Below are 21,208 nucleotides of genomic sequence, written 5' to 3'. Positions count from 1 at the left end.
AGTATTTAGTATGACCTCCCTTGGCACTAAGAAAATCTTTATTATTATTAACAGTTATTTGTAGAGCACCAGCAGGTTCCACAGCGCTAAAGACATGGGTCTAATATGCAAGGTGACAGTAGAGAGGGGTTCAAGGGGATAACTAAAGGAGTAAAGGAACTAAGATAAGAAAATGTTAGTGTATATTATATGCATCCCTAAACAGTAGAGTCTTTATGGAGCGCTTGAAAGTTTGAAAACTAGGGGAGAGTCGTGTAGAGCGAGGCAGAGAGTTCCACAAAATCTTAAACTCTTTTGCGGAGACTGTCTTGAAGTTTTCTGAAGTAATCTTCTTAAATATTATACCAGGCTTCTTTAAGCACTTCCCAGAGTTCTTCTTTAGATTTAGATTGTCTTTTATTTATTTCTTTGTCCAGGTGATCCCATACTGCCTCTATAATATTCAGGTCTGGACTCTGTTGAGGCCAATCCATTACTGTCAGTTTTTTATCAGCTAATTTTCTTTCCAAATATGATTTCACTGCATTAGCAATGTGCTTTTGATTGTTATCATGCTGAAAAATTTCCAGAAGTTCAGACCTGAATATTATAGAAGGAATGGCATGATGAATTACAGTCTGTACTCTTCAGCATTTATGATCCCATCAATTCGGACAATATCACCAACACCACTGGCAGAAATGCGGCCCCAAACATGGATAGACCCTCCACCATGTTTCACTGAAGGCCACAAGAACTCATTGTTCCGTCTCTCTCCAACTCTTCTTCTTACATTTTGTCGACAATTGAACCCAAAAATGTGATCTTCATTCCAATCTTTGTGAGATTTAGCCTTTTCACCCTATTTCCCTTCAGTAAAAATGGTTTCTTGGCAGCTACCCTTCCACAAAGACCATTCCTGACCAGCTTCTTTGGACTGTAGAAGGGTCAACTTGGCATCCCGATAATGCTGCCAGATTCTGAGCCAGGTCCTTGCTGGACATCTTCCGGTCTTGTAAAGAAGAAGCTCTGAGAAACTTATCATCAGATTTTTTAAGTTTTCTTGTCCTTCCAGTCCTTTTTTGTCCTTGACCTCTCCTGATTCTTCAAATTACTTTAAAACAGCTTAAATACCACATATTGAGTATCCATTTTGTTTGCTGATTTCCCTTTGAGAGTGGCCTTGCTGATGCAAAAGTATGATTTTATGTCTGTCAAATTCTGTGATCTTTGGCATTTTGAATGTAATAATATGATTTAAAGTTGGTCTTATTAGCAAGCTTCCAATGAATTAAACTCATACCACATGTGTAATGCTCAAGCATGTCTTGAACAAACCTGGTGCAATAGACCCTTTTCATAGGAGTCATTTTGACATAAAATAGTAGGACACATACAGGTGTGTATATATATATATATATATATGATCCTGCATCAAGGAGCACACCAAAGTTGTTTGTTGCACTGTGACTACAGCATCTGTCATTTGCAGGTACAAGGGGACAAGTTTATCTATTTGAACGACCCCACGCCAAGATTGATGCAAAGATTGACCACTATTGCATTGGACCCAATAAGCTGGACACTTTGCACCTATTGAGAGGACCGGACGACATGAAGAACTGCTAACAGTGAGTCCATTTATACGCTAATAATACTTCATAATACTTTTGAGCTTGAATTGAGTGAGTAGATCGCCTGTGGGAATTTAGTTTTGTTTTCTTGTCTTTCCTTGTACTATTAAAATACTGCACTATGTGGAACCACTTTGTGTGCTTCTTACTTCTTTTATAGATATATGTATATATCTAGAGCAGAGCTTTCCAAACTTTTCATGTTGGCGACACACTTTTTAGACCTACATCATTTTGCGACACAGTAATTCAGTTGTACTAGAAAATAGGAGGTTAAACTAACTTGTTTTAAGAGATACGGACACATACATAAATTATATAATAATGAAATGTATTTACAAGTAACAGTAAGTATGTGCAAGAATTAAAAAAAAGTTTAATAACACCAATAGCTACTTACTATTTTAATGGGATGTATGAGGTTGATGGGATGAACACAATTTCTTAATATTTGGCGGAATATTAGATAAAGACACTCGCATTTCATCATCAAGCATTTTTAAGCTTCCACTTCCTATCCATATATCAAGAGCAGGAGCAGCAATGCACTACTGGGAGCTAGATGCAAAATACACCACTGACTTCTGACTTCAGCTCAGCATTTAAGCTGCCACCCTCAGAGCTTGGTGAGTCCGATTGACTACTGCCCACGCTGCAAACACACTGCTGTCCCACTCACTGACTACACATGCAGTAACGAGCCAATTAAGGAGACGTGCAGTCAGGGCCATTGTGCCGCCAATGGGAATAGTTTCAGTTCCCACTGAGCTGCGCCAATAGGTTAAGATGATCTGTGACCCACTAGGTATCAACCACGTGTCAACCATGTGATATGCGTAGCAGGTAGGCGGAAAGTCGGAAACCAAAAAAAATTAAAAAAAAAAAAAATTGTGCTGAAGCAGGGACACACCTACACACTGCTGCCGACACACTAATGTGTCACGACACACAGTTTGGAAAGCACTGATCTAGAGAGAGAAAGAGAGAGAGAGAGGCCCAGTGCAATATAGCAATGTATGACATGAGAGTGTTGTTACATTTACACTTTGTGCTTTGTATTTTATATTACTTTAGACTTCATATATGTATATATATATATATATAAATACCGTCCAATGTACTGTGTCACCCTCCTTGGGACATCCGCCTGGGTGCAGAAATAAAGTAGATACTCCTTATATATATATATATATATATATATATATATATATATATATATATATATATAATTAGACAATCAATCAAAAACCACTGTGAAACAAAATACTGTACCCCTGTTGGTCACCATTTCACCCAACCTGACCACTCCATCCAAAACCTCAAAATCAAGATTCTCAGAGGCAACTTCAAAAACACCATAGAAAGAAAAAACCTTTGAAATGAAAATGATAATGCACTTCAACTTGCTAAATTCTGGACTAAATGTGGACTCTGGTTTCTTAACCCATAATCAAACTTTTTTGTAATGTACTTTCATATACTGTAGTCAATTACATTATATATTCCGCACTACACTTTTGTCATTATTATTATTTTTCCCCTTTTTTTCTTTCTTTCCTTTCTCCTTTTTTGACTATCTTATTTTACTCTGTATACCTAATTTCTCATCTTTATTCATATTAATTCTATGTTGATATAGAACTTTATGTCAGTATATGCTTTGTGTATAACCATATATTTCCTCTGTCTGTTATCTTTTACTGACACTATTTGCCTGTCTTGTTAACCCCTATCATGATTTTTACGACACCCCCTCCTCCCCCTGCATTCAGACCTCTGTAACACTTTCTGTCTTTTTAGCCTGTGTTTTAAGATATAATCTGTAAATTCCATCAAATTGGTCAGTATTGCTAAAGACTTGAAAAAGGAAGACACTCTTCCGAAAGCTTGTCATCTTATAACTGTATAGTTAGTCCAATAAAAAAGTATTATTATTCAATGCAGTACTCTTGTTATTTTGATATTGAAATTTCCAGTGGTCCACTAGTCCCGAACAACTTAGAAATTGCAGCGGACGACTTTGAAATTTTCCTTTTTCCTATCTTTAACATTGAGTGTAGTAGTAACTTTTTCCCTCTGGGCAAGTAGCTTTTCACCCCTGAATAGTAAACCCTAGTGATATTTTTCCACCCCTGTTTACATAAATATATATATATATATATATATATATATATATATAGAGAGAGAGAGAGAGAGAGAGAGAGAGAGAGAGAGAGAGAGAGTGCAAAGAAGTGGTAGAAGTGGATGTTAAAGGAACAGAGTATCTGGGAGAGGAGTTCAAATGCTTTATTAGAAATCATTTAAACTAATAAAGGGGGGTAGCATTAATATATCCACCTGCCCCCCACAGCATGCCAAAACTGTTAGTCCAAGTAACAATTCTAGAAATTCTAGTAGAAAAATTCTTCGTGCCATGAGCACAAATGCTCGCAGCTTAGGAAATAAATTACCTGAACTCATTTCAATAATGACTAAGGACAACTTGGATTTAGTAGCTATAACAGAAACATGGTACAATGATTTGCATGACTGGGACATAGTCATACCTGGATACAGGTTATTTAAAAAGAACAGAGTAGGAAAGAAAGGTGGAGGAGTTGCTCTGTATGTAAATGAAAATGTAAAGGTTATTGAAATTGTAGGAACAAATGATGAGGTAGAAAGTATTTGGGTGACTTTGGAAATTGGAGATAAAAATGTTTTTAGAATAAGGGATTGTATATAGGCCTCCATTGCAGGATGAAAAACTGGACAATCTGTTATTAGAAGAAATAACCAAAATGACCATGAAGGGTAAGGTTATAGTACTGGGGGACATTAATTTGCCAGATATAGACTGGAAGATTCCTTCTGCTAGATTAGCTAGAAGCAGGTTTATTCTTGAATCTCTGCTAGGGGAATCACTTGAGCAATTAGTCAAGGAACCAACTCGTAAGGAAGCTATATTAGATCTAATACTTACAAACAGTGATACAGTTTCAGATGTGTCTGTAGGTGAGAACTTAGGATCCAGTGATCATCAATCTGTTTGGTTTAGTATTCATGTGCAGGAACTGTCCACCCAGACTAAAACAAAAGTTTTAGACTTTAGGACGGCAGCTTTTTCATTAATGGGAGAATACCTAAAAAACTATTTAAAAGGGAAAACTCTTATTACAGGGGTTCAAGAACAGTGGGAATTTGTGAAAGGTGCCATTTTAGATGCAACCGCACACTGTATTAGACATGTCTGTAAAAGTAAAAGAAGTAGCACATGCTGTAAAGATAAAAAAGATAGCTTATAAAAATTACAGACACACACAAGCAGATGATGATATGAAAATATGGAGACTCCAACAAAAAAAGACTAAGCAGTTAATTAGGAAGGTTAAAGCTCATGCAGAAGAGAAGATAGCACAGTCAGTAAAACATGGGGACAAAACATTCTTTAGATATATTAGTGAAAGAAGAAAAAATAAGGTAGGAATAGCAAAATTGAAATCAGTTGATGGTAGAATAATAGAAGGAGATAATCAGATTGCAGACTGTCTCAATGATTACTTCTGTTCTGTTTTCACAAAAGATTGTGAAGATACAATGTCTACATTAAGGGATGCTACGAAAAATAGAAACAAGCTTAACAGTAATCTTTTTACAGAGGATGAGGTTTTGTTAGCATTATCAAAAATAAATGTTAAAAAGGCAGTGGGTCCTGATAATATTCATCCAAGGGTTTTAAAAGAACTTCGATCAGTGCTAACTGTCCCATTAACTGATCTGTTTAATCAGTCACTATTAACCGGAGCTGTCCCAGATGATTGTAGAATAGCAAATGTAATACCTCTTCATAAAAAGGGCAGTAGAGAAGAATCTGGCAACTACAGGCCAGTTAGTTTAACTTCAGTAGTAGGGAAATTAATGGAAAGCCTCTTAAAAGAAAGAATTATGACTTACATAAAGACAAACAATTTAGAGGACCAAAATCAGCATGGTTTTACTTCAGGGAGATCATGTCAGACTAATCTAATTGACTTCTTTGATTATGTAAGAAAAGTATTAGACAAGGGTGGAGCAGTTGATGTGGCATATCTAGATTTCAGCAAAGCATTTGACACCGTCCCACACAATAAACTAATTCACAAACTGTATCTCCTTGGTCTAGATTCAAAAATTGTGAACTGGGTGGAATGCTGGCTTAAGGACAGAAAACAAAGTGTCTTAGTAAATGGAGTTCATTCAGCAGAGGGGGCTGTTACTAGTGGTGTTCCTCAGGGGTCAGTTCTGGGGCCTGTTTTGTTTAACATATTTATCTGCGATATCAGCAAAGGGCTACAGGGGAAAGTATGTCTCTTTGCATATGATACAAAAATTTGTAATAGAGTGGATGTTCCAGGGGGGGTAGACAAAATGAGAAGTGATATACAACAATTGGAGGATTGGACAAACGACTGGGATCTAAAGTTTAACACAGCAAAGTGTAAAATAATGCATTTAGGGAAGAAAAATCCAAATGTTAATTACAGACTCAATGACACTTTACTGACTGTTACAGATGAGGAACAGGACTTGGGAATTATTATTTCAGATGATTTAAAACTTAGTAAACAATGTAGTAATGCAGCGAGTAAGGCTAGCAGAATGCTTGGATGTATTGGTAGAGGTATTTGCAGCAGAAATAGTAAGGTTCTTATGCCAATTTATAGATCATTAGTTAGGCCTCATCTTGAGTATTGTGTGCAGTTCTGGAGGCCATATCTTCAGAAGGATATTAACAAACTTGAATCTGTGCAAAGGAGGGCTACCAAAATGGTACATGGTCTAAAAAATAAAACTTACCAGGATAGGCTCAATGACCTAAATATGTATAGCTTAGAGGAGAGAAAGGAAAGAGGTGATATGATAGCAACTTTCAAGTACATTAAAGGGTTTAGTAAAACTGAGGCTGTGGGTATTTTACATAAAATGGAAAATTCAAGAACAAGGGGTCATGAGCTCAAGCTAAAGGGTAGTAGATTCAGGAGTAATTTGAGGAAGCACTTCTTTACAGAAAGAGTGATTGATTTATGGAATAAACTTCCTCAAGAGGTAGTAGCAACAAACACTGTGGGGGACTTTAAAAATGCATGGGACAAGCATAAGGCTATTCTACGAACTAGATAAGTTTATACTGTTAGGTAAGGTCGGGCAGACTTGCTGGGCCTATGGCTCTTATCTGCCATCAATATCTATGTTTCTATGTAGTAATTCTTAGTTAGGTAGAAGTATCTGATGCAACTATGAAATGCAATGGTAATGTACAATAAATATTAGGGAAAGGGGATAGTGTAACAGAAGAGACCCTTTGCTGCTGTCCCAGATCTGACCTATCCTTCAGTGCCACCTTTGAAGGGAGTCTGTTGTGGAAAAATGTTCTGTGTAGGAGGAGGACTGCGCTCAAGGGGGATGAATGAATGGATGAAAAGGAGAAGGCAAAAAGAGGGAAAACAAAAGGAGAGACTTATAGTGTAATAAGTTCAAAACCAAAAGCTTTCTGTGCTTGGATATGAAAATTGCTCACCTGTTATTACCTCAATCGTATGAGGTAAGTGACTTGGGTGGGTAGGAAGTATTTCCACACTGTGGTAAAGATGATATTCTTTAATACGTCTTCCTTTAATACTACCTACTGTGAGTGTAGTGGTGAGGAGTATTGATGTTATACACAAAACAGTGCAGTCGTTCATATAACAAAATGAAGATTTATTTACACAAAATAAAATAATTAGTTATTTGGTTTAAAAGTTCTGCTATTTGGTACTGACTGCAGAAACAATGTTTGTGTCCTTGTGTTTTAAACACTATTTTTAGCACTATTTTTAGCAAATGTCCACAAACAGGATGGAGTGATTGCAAATACTGGTATAATGGTGTTTGGAGATATTAAACTATTATTCAATATGCCCAAAATGTCCCGCAGGGACCAGCATACTATCAAAAGTTACAAATCTATCATGTAAAAGTTAAACAGTTCACTTACCTGTAATACTCTGACGAATTGATACAATCAAGAAACGCATAAGGGGCAGAGGTACGAGCAGCGGTGATGTCACTTCTGGTTCTCATGATCCGTGCAATACGGACAACACAGATGCCGAAGCTGCCTCTTGCACCTCTAACAGGACTCAAACAGATTACAGGGAAGTGAACTGTTTAACTTGTTACCACAACACGTCTCACTGATTTATCTTGCTAGCTGTATACAGATGAAGGGCCAGATTACAGTTGAAAGTAAAAAGTTATTGCTCTCGCGCTAACCTGATAGAGAAAAAAAAGTAGAAAAAACCTTACACCCCCACTCGCACTCTAACCAGAACGCATATTCTCAAGTGTGCTAGCCCAAAATGAAAATATGAATATTTCACATGCCAATGTTCTTCACATAGCAGAATATGTTCTATTTATTCATAAATACTTCTACAGTTTTTTTAATGTAATTGTGGTACAATATATATGTATACCTATATATACATGATTATATATAGGTATAGATATATACAGATATACAGTTGTGCTCATAAGTTTACATACCCTGGCAGAATTTATGATTTCTTGGCTATTTTTCAGAGAATATGAATGATAACACAAAAACTTTTCTTTCACTCATGGTTAGTGTTTGGCTGAAGCCATTTATTATCAATCATCTGTGTTTACTCTTTTTAAACCATAATGACAACAGAAACTACCCAAATGACACTGGTCAAAAGTTTACATACCCTGGTGATTTTGGCCTGATAACAAGCACACAAGTTCACAGAAAGGGGTTTGAATGGCTATTAAAGGTAACCATCCTCACCTGTGATCTGTTTTCTTGTAATTAGTGTGTGTGTATAAAAGGTATAAAATGAGTTTCTGGACTCCTGACAGACCCTTGCATCTTTCATCCAGTGATTCTCGATTCTGAGTCATGGGGAAAGCAAAAGAATTGTCAAAGGATTTGCGGGAAAAGCTAGTTGAACTGTATAAAAGAGGAAAGGGATATAAAAAGATATCCAAGGAATTGAGAATGCAAATCAGCAGTGTTCAAACTCTAATAAAGAAGTAGAAAATGAGGGGTTCTGTTGAAACCAAACCACGTTCAGGTAGACCAACTAAAATTTCAGCCACAAAGATGGGCTGCATGGTCGAGTCGCCAGAAGAAAGCCATTACTACGCAAATACCACAAAGTATCCCGCTTAGAATACGCCAAACAGCACAGAGACAAGCCTCAAAACTTCTGGCACAAAGTCATTTGGAGTTATGAGACCAAAATTGAGCTTTCTGGCCACAACCATAAACGCTACATTTGGAGAGGAGTCAACAAGCCCTATGATGAAAGGTACACCATTCCTACTGTGAAATACAGAGGTGGATCGCTGATGTTTTGGGGATGTGTGAGCTACAAAGGCACAGGAAATTTGGTCAGAATTGATGGCAAGATGAATGCAGTATGTTATCAAACAGAATGCCTCATTTTCCACTTCTTGATTGTTGAACACTCCTGATTTGCATTCTCAATTACTTGGATATCTTTTATATCTCTTTCCTGTTTTATACAGTTCAACCACCTTTTTCCCACAAATCCTTTGACAATTCTTTTTCTTTCCCCATGATTCAGAATCCAGAAACGTCAGTGCAGCACTGGATGAAAGATGTAAGGGTCTGTCAGGAGTCCAGAAACTCATTGACCTTTTATACACACACACTAATTACAAGCAAACAGATCACAGGTGAGGATGGTTACCTTTAATAGCCATTCAAACCCCTTTGTGTCAACTTGTGTGCATGTTATCAAGCCAAAATCACCAGGGTATGTAAACGTTTGATCAGGGTCATTTGGGTAGTTTCTGTTGTCATTATGATTTAAAAAGAGTAAACACAGTTGTTTGATAATAAATGGCTTCAGCCAAACACTAACCATGAGTGAAAGAAAAGTTTTTGTGTTATCATTCATATTCTCTGAAAAATGGCCAAGAAATCATAAATTCTGCCAGGGTATGTAAACTTATGAGCACAACTGTATATATATTGGAATATCTATTTAGAAATACTTAAAACATATTCTACTATGTGCAGAACATTGGAATGTGACATATTTACAGTAAATACATAATTAAACAGTGTATTAAATATGAATATTGCATAAATATGCTTTTACATGTTTTCATCTACTTGACAGCAAAGGGCCTCGATGCACTTATATATATATATAAATGTATGTGTTAATATATATATGTCTGTAAATACATACAGTATATACAGATATAAATACATAAATACATATGTGTATATATACACACACAATACAAAAAGCAAGGTTGCGCCTATTTGTTTTAACCTAGATATCTCGGTCAAACAAATTGTCTAAAAGTGGAAAGTACAAATCTATACTAAACTAAACTATAAATAAAAAATAATAATTTTAAAGAGAGATGGAGTTGGTACATATAAATATGGTTTATTAAAAATATTTCAATGAGATAATAAATGATCCGTTAATAAATTATATATTCTAAAATCAATTCGACAAATATAATCTAATAAATAGAAATAACAGGATAGAATAAAGTAAAAATAAAAAGTTGAATAAAAAGTTGATTGGCCAATCGGAAAAAGTTTAATACAAGATATATTTTAAATAAATTGGACACATTGCATCAGCAACCTAAGGGAACCATTCGAGCAATATATGCAATAAATAAAAAATATATATATTGTATAATATATTCAATATTATGTAATAAATTAGTGGAATGATAAAAATATATAAATAATGTGATATATGTATATATAAATTGTGTATATTAAAATATATAGATAGTTGTTCAAGTGTTGTCTTTAATTTATTTAAAACCACCCGTTAAGCAGATATAGTAAATGCATAAAATGGACTATGTTCACTGTGGGTTTACAAATGTTTATAAATGTTCATATCCTTGTATCCTTATTCATATAATCATTGTCCACTTATGACAGGATAAGGCAAAGATTACTTTTCCAATAGTGATAAAGTATCCAGATAGGTAAATCTCATAGGATAAGTCCCAGAAGATATGTTCTGCAAATACCGGTATAAGCTATTTTAAGTTGTAATCCTTTATTAAGGTAAAGTTCAGGTTTGTAAAAGGTCTTACTTTAGAGTTTGAAGCAAGAAACGTAATCCTAGGTTCTTGTAGGCTATAAACTAGCTGCTCTCTTGTTTGGCAGCGTCTTTACTCACGCTAGCGGAAGTGCGCTTCAAAAACCAGGCCGGTCCGTCCTGTGCAGTCTTCCGTCACTATCTTTCTTACAGTGACTCGGTATCCTCAAGGCGGATATCCCCAGACTGCTGTATCTTGTAGATTGGAAAAGATTGAACGCTACGCGTTTCAGCTGCCACTGCAGCCTTTCTCAAGCGATTTATTTTTTTGCCTTATCTGTCTTGCTCTTATAAGCCTCAGTAGAGTCTCTGATTGGATAATTACATTTGTAATATTCATCATTTTTTAATTAATGGAATCGAAACCTCACTGAAAACCTCAATAAAAAAGTGTGATAAAGAAAAAAGGGGAAATCTAATAATCATATGAAACAATTAGTATTATTCAAACATTTTTGTCAGAATATTAAAAGAAAAACCCTTTATATATAAAATTTGTTAATAAATATCATCAAAACATTTTTCCCCTAGGTGGGTTTTGAACGTGTGGTCTTTTGGTTGGGAGGGTAACGATCTCTCCTCTAGGCTATACCTGAGGCAATTGTAACTCAATGGTATTCTAAATATTTGAAGATATATTCCTGTTATTTCTCTACCAAACCTGTTTATTCAATAATAGTAAATAAGATCACCCTTTCAAGCATTTATTTAAATAGTATTTTTAAAAGTGAAAATAAAAATAAAAATAATAATAATTAAAAAAATAAAATAAATAATTTTTTAAAACTTTTGCTTAATCGGGGTTTGAACCCATGGACTTTAGGTTTGGAAGATGGTGATCTCACCACTAGGCTACAATAATAACAGTAAAAACTAGAGGATTTTTTATATATAATTTAAGTATTTTATCATAAATAAAAGATTATGCTTCATATGGACATAAACTGTATGGTATCCTTGAATATAGATTTCCACCTGACCCCTTTTTTACATTAACTTAATTAATTTTCTATATTGATTTTTTTATATCAATTTTAATACTAGAATAACATTCAATTCTGAGTAAATTAAAATTAAAAATAAAAATACTTTTAGAAAAAAAAATTTATCTTAGAAATTAAATCAGTATGTGGCAATCATATTAAGTTAGGACTCATATACAAGGATACCATACAGTTTATGTCCATATGAAGAACAATCTTTTATTTATGATAAAATACTTAAATTATATATAAAAAATCCTCTAGTTGTTATTGTTATTATTGTAGCCTAGTGGTAAGATCACCATCCTCCAAACCTAAAGTCCATGGGTTCAAACACCGATTAAGCAAAAGTTTTAAAAAAATTATTTATTTTATTTTTTTAATTATTATTATTTTTATTTTCACTTTTAAAAATACTATTTAACCCTTTAAGGACACAGCTTTCTGTTTGCTCAATTGTTTTATGACGGAAAAATTCCGTCATATGTCCTTAAGAGGTTAAATAAATGCTTGAAAGGGTGATCTTATTTACTATTTACTATTATTGAATAAACAGGTTTGGTAGAGAAATAAAAGAAATATATCTTCAAACATTGAGTTACAATTGCCTCAGGTATAACCTAGAGGAGAGATCGTTACCCTCCCAACCAAAAGACCACAAGTTCAAAACCCACCTAGGGGAAAAATGTTTTGAGGATATTTATTAACAAATTTTATATATAAAGGGTTTTTCTTTTAATATTCTGACAAAAATGTTTGAATAATACTAATTGTTTCATATGATTATTAGATTTCCCCTTTTTTCTTTATCACACTTTTTTACTGAGGTTTTCAGTGAGGTTTCGATTCCATTAATTAAAAAATGATGAATATTACAAACTTAATTATCCAGAGACTCTACCTAGGCTTATAAGAGCAAGACAGATAAAGCAAAAAAATAAATCGCTTGAGAAAGGCTGCAGTGGCAGCTGAAACGCGTAGCGTTCAATCTTTTCCAATCTACAAGATACAGCAGTCTGGGGATATCCGCCTTGAGGATACCGAGTCACTGTAAGAAAGATAGTGACGGAAGACTGCACGGGACGGACCGGCCTGGTTTTTGAAGCGCACTTCCGCTAGCGTGAGTAAAGACGCTGCCAAACAAGAGAGCGGCTAGTTTATAGCCTACAAAAACCTAGGATTATGTTTCTTGTGTCAAACTCTAAAGTAAGACTTTTTACAAACCTGAACTTTACCTTAATAAAGGATTACAACTTAAAATAGCTTATACCGGTATTTGCAGAACATATCTTCTGGGACTTATCCTATGAGATTTACCTATCTGGATACTTTATCACTATTGGAAAAGTAATCTTTGCCTTATCCTGTCATAAGTGGACAATGATTATATGAATAAGGATACAAGGATATGAACATTTATAAACATTTGTAAACCCACAGTGAACATAGTCCATTTTATGCATTTACTATATCTGCTTAACGGGTGGTTTTAAATAAATTAAAGACAACACTTGAACAACTATCTATATATTTTAATATACACAATTTATATATACATATATCACATTATTTATATATTTTTATCATTCCATTAATTTATTACATATTATTGAATATATTATACAATATATATATTTTTTATTTATTGCATATATTGCTCGAATGGTTCCCTTAGGTTACTGTTGCAATGTGTCCAATTTATTTAAAATATATCTTGTATTAAACTTTTTCCGATTGGCCAATCAACTTTTTATTCAACTTTTTATTTTTACTTTATTCTATCCTGTTATTTCTATTTATTAGATTATATTTGTCGGATTGATTTTAGAATATATAATTTATTAAAGGATCATTTATTATCTCATTGAAATATTTTTAATAAACCATATTTATATGTACCAACTCCATCTCTCGTTAAAATTATTATTTTTTATTTATAGTTTAGTTTAGTATAGATTTGTACTTTCCACTTTTAGACAATTTGTTTGACCGAGATATCTAGGTTAAAACAAATAGGCGCAACCTTGCTTTTTGTATTGTTTACTGTATCCATTTATTATCAATTTTTAAAGGTTTTATTTATATAGCTGGGTTGTTTAGTGGAACTACAGTAAATCACTAGTATTAATATCTTATACCTGTCTTTTGATATATATACACACACACACACACACACACATATATATATATATATATATATATATATATATATATATATATATTTAGTCATTTGTCTGCCTTTTTCACCCCCTAACACCTGAGATCTCATTTCTTTGAGCCCTTATAACTTTTTGTGCAATATTTTTTTTAATCATTTTTATTAGATAGTGTTATTATGAGTGTAACTGTATAGTGTAATACATTTTTTAGGTGTTTTGTGACACTATTTTGTTTCGCGAAACACTTAAAGGGACACTGTACCCAAAAAATTTCTTTCGCAATTCAGATCAAGCATGACATTTTTTTTTAACAATTCTTTATTAACCAACAGAAAAAAGTAATATTGTACAATAGTCTAATCTTGACTTATTTCAAGAGAGAGGAGAAAAAAAAATTAAGGCAAATGATAAAACAAAGTCAACCTCATCTAAGAAAAAACCAGAGACAAAACAGAAGAAAAAATCAAGTTAACTTAGATAACCTCTGGCCCTCCCTCTATTTCGGCGAGAATTTGCTTTTCATCAAGAGGAAAAAAAAGGAAGGATAGGTAAACTTTATTCGCTTATATCACCTTATGTTGGGATTTTCTATTTTTATATAAAACGTCAAAACACCAAAAATCAGGACAAAACAAAAAAAAAAAAAAAAAAAAAAAGGGAAAAGAAGGTGACCATCTCTCATTCACCTCCCCCAGCTACCAGATGCCTTTCTCTGTGAAAGGCACATATTGAGCAAAAAGAGGCTGCTTCTAGGGTGGTAACTAGCCATAGAACAAGCTATTATGCTATTGTTCGTTCCCAGGTTGAGCGCTTCTCTCTTTTTATTTATGCAAATTATGACACTTAGGGAAGTCTCCCTAAGTGTGATGCGGGAATCCAGACGTGGACCCGTTGCTCAGTGTGCCTAGAGGGATATGGCTGCACCTCACTGACGAGGCCCACAATAGGCCGAAACGTACGTCTGGGGTTTTGCTGTTTCTCTTGTTCAGAGAGGGATTGCCTGGTATTTCGGGGCTGGACTGTACTGTGAAGTCAGGGTCAGACTGATATGCTACAGGAAAGTTCTTCTCTGTGAAAGGCACATATTGAGCAAAAAGAGGCTGCTTCTAGGGTGGTAACTAGCCATAGAACAAGCTATTATGCTATTGTTCGTTCCCAGGTTGAGCGCTTCTCTCTTTTTATTTATGCAAATTATGACACTTAGGGAAGTCTCCCTAAGTGTGATGCGGGAATCCAGACGTGGACCCGTTGCTCAGTGTGCCTAGAGGGATATGGCTGCACCTCACTGACGAGGCCCACAATAGGCCGAAACGTACGTCTGGGGTTTTGCTGTTTCTCTTGTTCAGAGAGGGATTGCCTGGTATTTCGGGGCTGGACTGTACTGTGAAGTCAGGATCAGACTGATATGCTACAGGAAAGTTCTTCTCTGTGAAAGGCACATATTGAGCAAAAAGAGGCTGCTTCTAGGGTTGTAACTAGCCATAGAACAAGCTATTATGCTATTGTTCGTTCCCAGGTTGAGCGCTTCTCTCTTTTTATTTATGCAAATTATGACACTTAGGGAAGTCTCCCTAAGTGTGATGCGGGAATCCAGACGTGGACCCGTTGCTCAGTGTGCCTAGAGGGATATGGCTGCACCTCACTGACGAGGCCCACAATAGGCCGAAACGTACGTCTGGGGTTTTGCTGTTTCTCTTGCTCAGAGAGGGATTGCCTGGTATTTCGGGGCTGGACTGTACTGTGAAGTCAGGATCAGACTGATATGCCACAGGAAAGTTCTTCTCTGTGAAAGGCACATATTGAGCAAAAAGAGGCTGCTTCTAGGGTGGTAACTAGCCATAGAACAAGCTATTATGCTATTGTTCGTTCCCAGGTTGAGCGCTTCTCTCTTTTTATTTATGCAAATTATGACACTTAGGGAAGTCTCCCTAAGTGTGATGCGGGAATCCAGACGTGGACCCGTTGCTCAGTGTGCCTAGAGGGATATGGCTGCACCTCACTGACGAGGCCCACAATAGGCCGAAACGTACGTCTGGGGTTTTGCTGTTTCTCTTGTTCAGAGAGGGATTGCCTGGTATTTTGGGGCTGGACTGTACTGTGAAGTCAGGATCAGACTGATATGCTACAGGAAAGTTCTTCTCTGTGAAAGGCACATATTGAGCAAAAAGAGGCTGCTTCTAGGGTGGTAACTAGCCATAGAACAAGCTATTATGCTATTGTTCGTTCCCAGGTTGAGCGCTTCTCTCTTTTTATTTATGCAAATTATGACACTTAGGGAAGTCTCCCTAAGTGTGATGCGGGAATCCAGACGTGGACCCGTTGCTCAGTGTGCCTAGAGGGATATGGCTGCACCTCACTGACGAGGCCCACAATAGGCCGAAACGTACGTCTGGGGTTTTGCTGTTTCTCTTGTTCAGAGAGGGATTGCCTGGTATTTCGGGGCTGGACTGTACTGTGAAGTCAGGATCAGACTGATATGCTACAGGAAAGTTCTTCTCTGTGAAAGGCACATATTGAGCAAAAAGAGGCTGCTTCTAGGGTGGTAACTAGCCATAGAACAAGCTATTATGCTATTGTTCGTTCCCAGGTTGAGCGCTTCTCTCTTTTTATTTATGCCTAGTGAGATTAGTTCAGAGTTTTGAAATGGGAAAATCATATATTCTTTTTCATTTTCAGAGAGTGATTTAATATATACTGCCCATTTGTTGAAAAAATTCCTTATGTCCTCTTCATTATCTATGTCTGTATCTTTTTGCTCTAATAAGCATTGTTTTTTTAGACAGTTTTGGATTTCGGATACGCTGGGCACTGAGCGCATTTTCCATTTTTTACATATTAAGTATCTAGTAGCTAATATCGAGACAGAGATCAGGTTATCATTGGGGTGGCGTTCAGTTAAGTTATCGTTACATAATATAATTTGATATAGAGTAAGAGTTACAGGGGGAATTTTCAACACCTTATTCAGCCAATATTCTAACTTGCACCAAGTATTTCTTACTTTTGGACAAAACCAAAACATGTGTTCTAAGTTGGCTGCCGGGAGTGAGCATTTGGGGCATTTATCAAAGCCTGAGTTGTGAACCCTGCGACCCGTTTCTGGAGTAAAATATGCCCTATGAAGAATTTTGATATGTGCTTCCCGCCAAGTAGCTGAGAGAGTTGTTTTTTTCACTTTGCTTATAGAATGTTGCACTGTTTTTGGGTCTACCCTATTGTGTTCTGACAATGAAGTCCATGTTAGAGCAAGTCTTGCTAAATTCTGGTTACCCCTGCTAATACCCAAAAGATGATAACATACAGAGATAGATATCCGATCCACAGTCATGAGTGTAAGCCAGTTTTCAAGTTTACCTAATTTCCAAGACCATCCTACCTCTCTAGTTGTTTCCAAGAAATAATGCCTTATCTGCAAGTAAGCGAAGAAGTCTTTGTTGGGTAAGTTATATTCCCCTTTTAATTTTTCAAATGTTTTAATGGTTTTTCCATCCCCATCTATCAATAAAATCAGTTTATTTAATCCGTTATTGTGCCATCTGTTGAAAACCTCAGATTGTAGACCAGGTTGAAACTTTGGGTTCCCTATCAAGGTGAGATATTTTGAAATTTTAGGGTTAAGAGATAGAAGCTTTGATATTTTCCACCAAGCCTTGATAGGGTTGGATATAGATTTAAGTCTTTTAATTTCTAAAGGTAGCTCTTTAGGAGAGGAGTGTAGAAGTGCTAGGGGAAGGTAAGGATCGCAGACATTACTTTCAAGATGGTTATTTAAAATATAATCCTTAGATAAGATCCAGCTACTAGCTATTCGTGCCAAGGAGCTGAGGTTGTATGCTCTAATATCTGGCAGTGCCATACCTCCGGAATCGCATGGGAGAGAGAGTTTTTTAAGGGAAATTCGTGCTTTTTTCCCTTGCCAAAGAAAGTGGCTAATTAAGCTATTGATTAATCTTACATCCTTTTCGTAAAGAATTACTGGGACATTCAGAAGTATGTATAGCAGTTTCGGGAGAAGAACCATCTTAAATATTGCCACTCGACCCGAAACCGAGAGAGGGAGTGTGTGCCAGATCCTCAGCTTCTCTTTGATTTGCCTAATAATAGGGGGTATTTTAAGTTCATATAGTTTATCGGCATTCGCCGGAACATTTATTCCCAAGTATTTAAATGAGTCTGTTATTCTCTTGAAAGGGTTTTCTATACAAGAGTCTTTATCCCTACGGATCCAGAGAATTTCTGACTTAGATGTGTTTGTTTTGTATCCTGAGAAGGTACCAAAATGGTCTATTATCTGCATAAGTTTTGGGATGTTAATTTTAGTGTTAGATATGTATAATAGTACATCGTCTGCATATAGACCGATTTTCATTTCATGATTTGAGATCTTGATTCCTTCCAGGTTTTGTCTTACCATGATTGCCAAAGGCTCAATGGCCACGTTGAACAGGAGAGGGGAGAGAGGACACCCCTGGCGAGTTCCTCTTTCCAGAGTTATTGATGGGGATGCCATGCCATTAATGATTAGGCATGTAGCTGAGCCTTTATAAAGATTCTCAACAAATTCAGAGAATTTGCCCTTAATTCCAAATTTTGTCAGGGATGTGTTGAGATGCTTAAAAGTAAGTCAAACGCTTTTTCTGCGTCAATGGACAGAATAGCCATGTCCGGTGCTCCGGCCATTTCCTCTCTCCCCCCTCCTGTCCGCCGGGCCTTTTCCAGATATTCCAGTGTAAGTAATAATTCCCTTATTTTTGCCGAGGAGTTCCGTCCATTCATGAAGCCCGCTTGGTCCGGATGGATTACCTGTGGTAGTATTTGCTGTAGTCGAGCTGCTAAAATGGAGGTGAGAATCTTATAATCTGAATTGAGTAAGGCTATTGGCCTATAAGATTCTTTGAGCCTTGGGTCCTTCCCTTCCTTGAGGATCAGAGTTGTATGTGATGCCGAGAATGAGGGAGGAACTGGTTTACCATTCATGTAGAAATCATTATATAAATTTATTAAGTATGGAGAAATTTCTAAAGGAAGTATTTTGTAAAATTCACTAGGTAAGCCATCCGGACCTGCTGCCTTATTAGTGGGAAGACCAGAGATTGCCTCAGTTAGTTCTTGCGCTGATATAGGGGAGTTAAGGCTGCTGATGTCTTCGTCCGTTAATGAAGGGCTTTTGATCATATTCCAGAACTCCGTAGCCTTGTCGTGATCATAGCCTTTACAGGAGTATAAATCCTGATAATATTTCACCAATGTGGATGTGATTTTATCCGGGTTTAGGATTTGCTCACCCTTCTCTAGAAGTTCTTCGATGTGGGATTGCTTTTTTTCATTATTGACCATTCTGGCAAGCATCTTTCCGGACTTGTTCCCAAATCTATATAGTTTAGCCTGGGTTTTTAATTCCTTTTGTGTTTGTTGAGTCAAAATAAATGTGTCCCGGGCTTCCTTAGCCTGTACGTACTTAGACCAGTTTAAGGCGTTCTTGTGTAATATGAATTTATTATATGCGTTAGTTAGTGCTTTTTGTATCTCTCTCTCCCTTACCTTCAATTTCTTGGTCAAGGCTATGTTGTAGGCTAGGATTTCTCCTCTAAGGACCGTCTTGGCGGCTTCCCAGAACAGTTCTGGGCGTTCGATGTATTCTGAATTAAACCGGAGATATTCCTCAAATTTAGATCTAATGTGGGTTTTAAATTTCATATCTGTCGCTAGATAATATGGAAAAAAGAAGCGCAAAGATTTGAATCTTGATTGTTCAGGCTTAATGTCTAAAGTAATAGGGACATGATCTGATAGCAATATAGGGGTGATTCCTGCTTGCGCTCTCAAGGAGCCCAAGCGCTCATCTACGAGAAATAGATCTATTCGAGACATGGTTTTGTGCGCTTTTGAGAGGCACGTGAATTCCTGAACATCTGGATTCTGACTTCTCCAAATATCGTATAATGCTAAGTTTTGTTTTAGTTTCTTAAACATTTTAGATTCTAAATTATCCTTTTTCTGTTTTTTCTGCTTCATGGATTCTCTAAGTCTATCTAATGGGGAATGCGGTGCCATGTTAAAATCGCCACCTATAATTGAGAGCCCCTGATTGTACAGGAGGAGTTTGGTTTGAATTCTATTCCAGAATTCTGGGTCAAGGGTGTTAGGGCCATATAGATTGCAAATTGTATAAATTTCCTGGGCGATTTTTACTTTTATTAGGACATATCTTCCCTCCGGATCAGGCTCGCAGTGGATCACCTCAAGCTGGGCTCTTTTACCAATTAAAATTGCCACTCCCCTTTTTTGCCTATGCTTGGCGAGAAGTATACGTCTCTTACCCATGAGGACTTAAGTTTGTTAGATTCTTCTGAATTAAGATGGGTTTCCTGGATTAACCCTATATCAGTCTGATATTTCCTTAGTTGTGTTAATATGGTTTTCCGTTTAATGGGGGTGGAGATCCCTCCCACATTCCACGAGACTATTCTAAGTTTTTCTATTTTTCTGTGTCTTTATAGCATGAAGGTGAGATGAGGGAGAGAGGTAGGGGAGGAGGGAGTGGAGAGAAAAAAAAAAAAAAAAAAAAAAGCAACACCGCAGAAAAAAAATAAAAACAAAGAAAAAAACAAACAAAAAAAAAAAAAAAAAAACCACCAGACACGTATGCAACTTGCCCCATTTAGCCCTGCATGGGGGGTCTTCCCAGTTATTAAACCTACTCTGTCTAAGTGGGAACTACATCGTCTGTTGCTAGGGAGTCTAAAGATGAGAAGAATTTCTCGGCTGTGTGTGCCTCCAGGAAAAAATGTACCGTTCCATTCACAGTAACTTTTAGTTTAGCTGGGTAAAGTATGGTCGCATTTATTCCAGAATTTATGAATTTAGTGCATATAGGTGCCAGATCTCTCCTCTTGGAAGCTGTCTCAGCCGAGAAATCCTGGAAAATAAGGATCTTGGCTCCATTAATAATGAGAGGTTGTCTTTTACGGTAGTGCTGGAGAAGAGAGATTTTGTCCTGATAATTGAGTAGCTTTACAATAACAGGTCTAGGCCTATTGAATTTTTGGACTGACTGTGATGGGCCCAATCTGTGGGCCCTCTCTACCAAGATGTTATTATGTGAGGGCGGGAGTTTGAGAGCTGTCTTTAGTGTGTCAGAAACAAAGAGGGCAAGGTCCTCATATTGTTTCTCCTCTGGGAGACCTATTATTCTGATGTTATTTCTTCTGCTACGGTTTTCAAGGTCTTCTAGTCTCATAAGGATTTTTTGATTACTGCTACTGATGCTGTCCAGCTTAGTGCCTTGTACTACTACCGTGTCTTCCAGATCAGATACT

This window comes from Bombina bombina, chromosome 5, assembly GCF_027579735.1.
Source record: "Bombina bombina isolate aBomBom1 chromosome 5, aBomBom1.pri, whole genome shotgun sequence".
NCBI classification, from domain to species: Eukaryota; Metazoa; Chordata; class Amphibia; order Anura; family Bombinatoridae; genus Bombina; species Bombina bombina.
This window is presented reverse-complemented; position numbering follows the sequence as displayed.